Source organism: Camelus dromedarius, chromosome 7, assembly GCF_036321535.1.
Source record: "Camelus dromedarius isolate mCamDro1 chromosome 7, mCamDro1.pat, whole genome shotgun sequence".
NCBI classification, from domain to species: domain Eukaryota; kingdom Metazoa; phylum Chordata; class Mammalia; order Artiodactyla; family Camelidae; genus Camelus; species Camelus dromedarius.
The window spans coordinates 48,860,529-48,865,957 of record NC_087442.1 but is presented as its reverse complement, the minus strand read 5'-3'; the positions used below and the strand labels follow the sequence as shown (position 1 = coordinate 48,865,957).

The 5,429-nt window shown below is 41.9% G+C and overlaps 1 pseudogene; it reads right to left on the bottom strand.

The window, feature by feature from the left end:
• Positions 1 to 3,587: 3,587 nt before the first annotated feature.
• LOC116154008 (RNA-binding protein with serine-rich domain 1-like) lies at positions 3,588 to 4,762 on the bottom strand (annotated as a pseudogene).
• Between the last annotated feature and the right edge of the window lie 667 nt (positions 4,763 to 5,429).

The window sequence follows — 5,429 nt, the reverse complement described above, 5'->3', positions numbered from 1 at the left end:
AGATGCTCTCTCCTTTTCTATTTTCTGGAATAAATTATGTTAAATAGTGTTATTTCTTCTTTAAATGTTCGGTAGCATTTGTTAGGTTCAAACAGGAAGTTCCTGCCTGCCTTCGGTGGGCCGTAATTTCAATGTCAGTTCAGTTTCAAAGTGCTACCCAATAGCCAGCGTGAGACCTGAGTTCTCTAAACCCATAGTTCAGTTCTGGAAGCCTTTAGTATGCTGTTTAGGGTTGGATCCGTGCATTTATAGCTAGAGGGTAAGCAAAAAAGCTCGTACAAAACTTTCTCGAGCTCCCTTCTCTCTGCTCGCAACTGTGTCTGACTCTCTGAGGCCCCTCTTTACGAAAGGCTGTGGCTTTAGTTTCCTTGCTCTGCCACGCATTCCTGAAACTGTGTGTGCCTCCAGAGCCAAGTGGTGAGAGGGTACAGAGAGAAAATAAAGCAATGGGCATCCTCCCCTTGCTCTTGAGACCACGATTCCTCTGGTCAAAGGAAAAAAATTCCTCTCCGTTTGAGTTTGCCCTCATCCAGCCATTGATGCTGTTGCTGCCGCCGTCACCACCGGCTGGCTTGGAAATCAGAGCTAGAGGGAATTAAAAAAAAAAAAAAAAAAAAACATTTACTCTACTGTCTCACAGGGCCCTCTTTTCCTACTCTTTGGATGGACTAGAAATAGAAATTTTCTCCTGGAACTCTTTCTTTCGGCATCCAGTGGACAGTTCTTGATTTCAGGATTCCTTTAAGTGCCAATCAGGAGGAATCGCAGGAAAAAGAAATGGGAAACTCACTACTGGTTCCATGGTACATTACTTTCTGTTTTCCTTCCCCAATCCACCAGCTACCATTCCTCTCTGAAGTCCTCAGATAGTTGCCCTAAGCATTCTTCCCAGGGTGTTTAAGTGAATTCAGACAGGGTGAATATTGCTTATTTGATCTTGACCAGAACCACCTCTAAAAATTTTTAAATACAATTATTTTTTATGTGGCAGCGTTTTGGTTAAGATATTCCTAAAGATTGGGAATGTATTTCAAGAGCTAGAATTTTTTTTATGGCTAATAATTCTATGGAGAGAAGAGAATAAAATAGATAAGGTACAAGTGATCATTTCTCAGCAAAATTACATGAAACTTCCACATGTATTAAGGACTTTGTAATGAAACATTAATAAGCAAAGCATTGATGAGTTCATTGAGGTATGATTTGTATGTGGATAGACTAATCCAAACAAAATAATATCAAATAGATGAATAAATGAAGAACTGATTTGTACTTCAAGTCTCCAAGTGAGAAGAGAGGAGGGTAGAGAGCACTCATCAAATATATTAGCATCTGTGTTCATTAATTTTCTCCTTTTATAAATATTTATTTTAATTTTTAATTTTTTTAGATGATTTTGTTTTCCTAGAGAAGTCTTAGGTTCACAGCAAAATTAAGGGGAAGTGAAAGTCCACTTTTGAGTAACATTATACTGTTCAATGGGTAGATGAGTACCTTGTAATAACAAAATAAGTCTAATTTCTATTTCCTGTTCCTTGTATCATTATTTTCATTCATTTTATTATATAGAAGCATACATGTGTATGTGTACTATAATAACAAATTAATAATAGTACCAATATATTTGCTTAGGTATGCTCATATATTATATATAATATATAATACTTGAACATATATGTAGCTTGTAAGTATTTTATATGTAAATATATAAGCATACCTAATCAAATACACTGTTGCCATTACTATTTTGAACAAATTGTTATCTGTTAGATCAAATAAGAATAAGTAAAATAAAAGTTCATTTTACTTTCACTTATTCCTTCTTCAATGCTCTTCCTTTCTTTATATGTATCTGAGTGTCTGATCTATATTTTCCTTTTGCTGAAGAACTTCTAACATTTCTAGTAAGGCTAGTCTACTGGCAATACATTTTCTCAATCTTCGTCTGAGAAAGTTATGTCTCCTTTACTTTTGAAGGATAATTCAACAGGGTACAGAATTCTCTCGACACTTCAGTTATTTCACTCCACGTTCTTACTTGCATGTTCTCTGAGGAGGAATTGAATGTAATTCTTATACTTGTTCCTCTATAGGTAAAGTGTTTTTTCCCTCTAGATTCTTTCAGGATTTTTAAATTTTTCTTTGACTTTTTATAATTTTACAATGACATGCCTGGATGTTTTGTGGCACTTATCCTGCTTTGTGTTCTCTGAGTTTCCTAGATCTGTGGCTTGGTGTCTAGTATTAATGTGGGCAAATTCTCATTAATTATTGTTTCAAATATTTTGTTCCTTTCTTTTCTTCTTCTGATATTACCATGATGTGTATGTTATACCTTTTGTAGCTGTTCCACAGTCCTTAGATATTTTGTTCTAGTTTTTCAGTCTTTGCTCTCTTTGCTTTTCAATTTTGGAGGTTTCTATTGAGATATCAAGTTCAGAGATTCTTTCGTCAACCATGCCTAATCCCTGATAAGCCTATCAAGAGGCATTCTTTGTTTTTGTTACAGTATTTTTGATCTCCAGCATTTTTTTCTTTTTGATACTTTCTTTGGATTTCTGTCTCTCTGCTCACATTATCCATTGGTTCTTGCATGTTATCTATTTACTAAAACGCTTAGCATATTAATATAATTGTTTTAAATTCCCAGTCGGATAATTCTAACATCCTCACTATGTCTAGTTCTGATGCTTGCTCTGTCCCTTCAAGTTGTTTTATTATTATTATTTTGCCTTTTAATGTGCTTTGTAACTTTTTTCTTTTTTTTGCACTGTAATCCTAGATTTATTCAACACAATCCTTTTACTCTACAAAGTACAAACACAACATTATCTAAAATGTTACAAAGTTACAAAACTCAAAACAGATAATTTATAATACTGACTGTACAATAAAAGCCAAGAAAAGCAATGTACACATTGCCAAGGTAACCTGCAAGACCACCGTGAATACCAGTGTAACGGGGGTTCTGTGATGACACTGGAGATCTGGCTTTCAAGTTGCTCACCAGTTTCAGCGAGAAGGGGAGACGTCGGGTGTGTGTGTGTGCGCGCGCGCTCGCACGCATATGAGCACATGTAAAAAGAGCCATTTTAGACAAATAGCGAAGTTTTTGATACTCAAGGTCAGAAAAGGACTCAAGCAGGGGAGCAGGGCCAGGCTAACAGGAACACAGCTGCGTAAAAGTAGAGCCTTTCCAGGGGCAGCGAGCCTGAAGGCCAGCAAGTTAGGACATCACCAGGCCACCAGGTTGTCCCCGGGACGTGTGGAATGAAAAACATGCTCCCGGGCTGGGGCTGTACCACCTGAAGCCCCTTGCTCATCCCTGCTGGCTCTGCCACCGAACTGACAACGTGGGAGCTTTCTAGCCAGAAAACTGGAGGGCATTTTTATCGGCACAATCCCAAACCAACAACAATCCTGCAGCTGGAACTCTGCTCCCAGAGGAAACGTCTCAGTGGCTGCTTTCGCCTTTCGCCTGCCCCTGAGTGAGGGATTCCTTTCCTACTGATAATCTTCCAGCTAGAAGAGTGACAAAACTGAGTTGGATGAGATAAGCCACAGGGGTAGAGCTTCCGTGGCCTTTCTTATGGGGAGGAGTTGGAGCTGGAGCGAATCCTGGGGCTGCAGCCTGGGAAGCGGGATCGCCGGCTCACGGGGGGCCTGCGCCGAGGGGAACGTGATCTTCTCCGCCTCCGTGGGGGTGACCGGCGCCTCAAGGGAGGTGGTAGCAGCATTCTCCTGGGATGGCTGAATCGCCTGGAGGGTGGCCGAGGCCAGGGGGCCAGCACAGCAGTGGCAGTGATCGCCTGGCCATCGATTTTTCCTCCGCCCATGCGCTTCAGCGCCTTATGGGCCTCGTCTAGATTCTCAAACTCCGCATACGCACAGCCTTTAGATAGGTGGGGGTGCATCCTTTCTACAGGCATGTAAGTCAGTTTAATTTTCCCATAGATGGAGAATATCTCCATGATGTGATCCTTGGTTACATTGCTGGCGAGCCTCCCAGTGTGCACTTTGGTGGGTTTACAGGAAGTGCTCCGCCTTTTCCTTTCCTTTTCATGTCTTTTAGGTGGTTTGGATTTGGAGCAGGACCGCCGCCTATAGTCGTGTCTGCACCGAGAAGGACTCGGAGAGCTGGAGGAGCTGCTGGAGCTAGCAGGATATACTGGAATTTTCCCAGCGGCTTGATGCCGAAGATGAGCTACAGCTGCTGCTTGAGCTTGTGCTGGTAACTTTTTCTGGATATCTGCCCGTGATGTACCAGGTGCAAACAACTACTGTAAATAGGCCTTTGGTCATGTGATGATAAGATACATGTGGAGGGGGAGTATTATAGAGTTCTGTGATGAGGTCTCAGTTTTGGTGAGTCTGTGCCTCTGTGAACCTTTCAAGTTTCTCTTCTCTGTCCTCTCTGTCTCTGTGTCTCTGTCTCTCTGTCTCTCTCTCTTGGCTGGGGTTGGGTTTTCCCCTTCTCTCACATGGAAGGCTACAGCTGACTACTGTTGGTTATTTTCTTTCCCCTGAGTCAGGCTCTGATTATGCCCTGCAGGTTGGGTTGGGCTCCACTTAACTAGTTTCCCCTGAGCGCAGGTTTTATTAAGAAGAGCTGAGGACTCTAGTCTGTTTCAAGATGGCTCCTTTTCCCTCTCCCGGGTTAGAAGCATGAAGGGATTTCTCTCCAGTATTTGCTGCGGAAAGCTGGTCAAGCTTCTGAAGGTAAGTCTTACAATGTTTTGGGGACCCCCTATGACTGAATACCCCTGGAGTTTTTAACTTTCAGACTCACACTAAGCCTCCAGTAATTTGTCAGTTATGGTTTGGGTTTTCCTGCTCTGGCCCTGGTTCCCCCGGAGGGGTTTGCATTTGTGAATTCAAGCTCTGGGAAGTTCTGTATTCCACTGTCTGTCTCCCCAGTCTTGGGGGCAATAGTTTGCCCTGTGTCCTACCCTCCCTTATACAGCCAAGAAAAGTCATTGATTTTTTTCAGTCTTTTCAGTTTTTTGTCTTTTTTTTTTTTTTTTTTTTAGCTAAAGAATGCCACAGTTTATTGAAGACTACAAATATTTTGTTCCAGGTTGAAACTACATGCCTTCCAGAAATCAAAAGCAGCAGCAGGTGTGTGCGTTGATGCTTCGGAGGTGCTGCAGTGCTTGAATGCGAAATGGGTAAGACAGGGTCAGACACATGGGGGAGAGGGAAATGGGAGAAGGGCAAGTTCAAAAGCCCAGAAGGTATCCACCAACTTATTTCCCCAAGCCACACAGGCCATGGCCACAGCTCAGAAGACTCTCCTCCATGGTCTGGTTTCTGAAACAAGACTTAAATGTAAATTTATACTCACACACAAAACACTGCCCTCAGCCTTGGGCCAAATTAGCTCTGTGCCATTCAGAAGTGCTTGTAAGCAGGTGGATATTTTCTTCCAG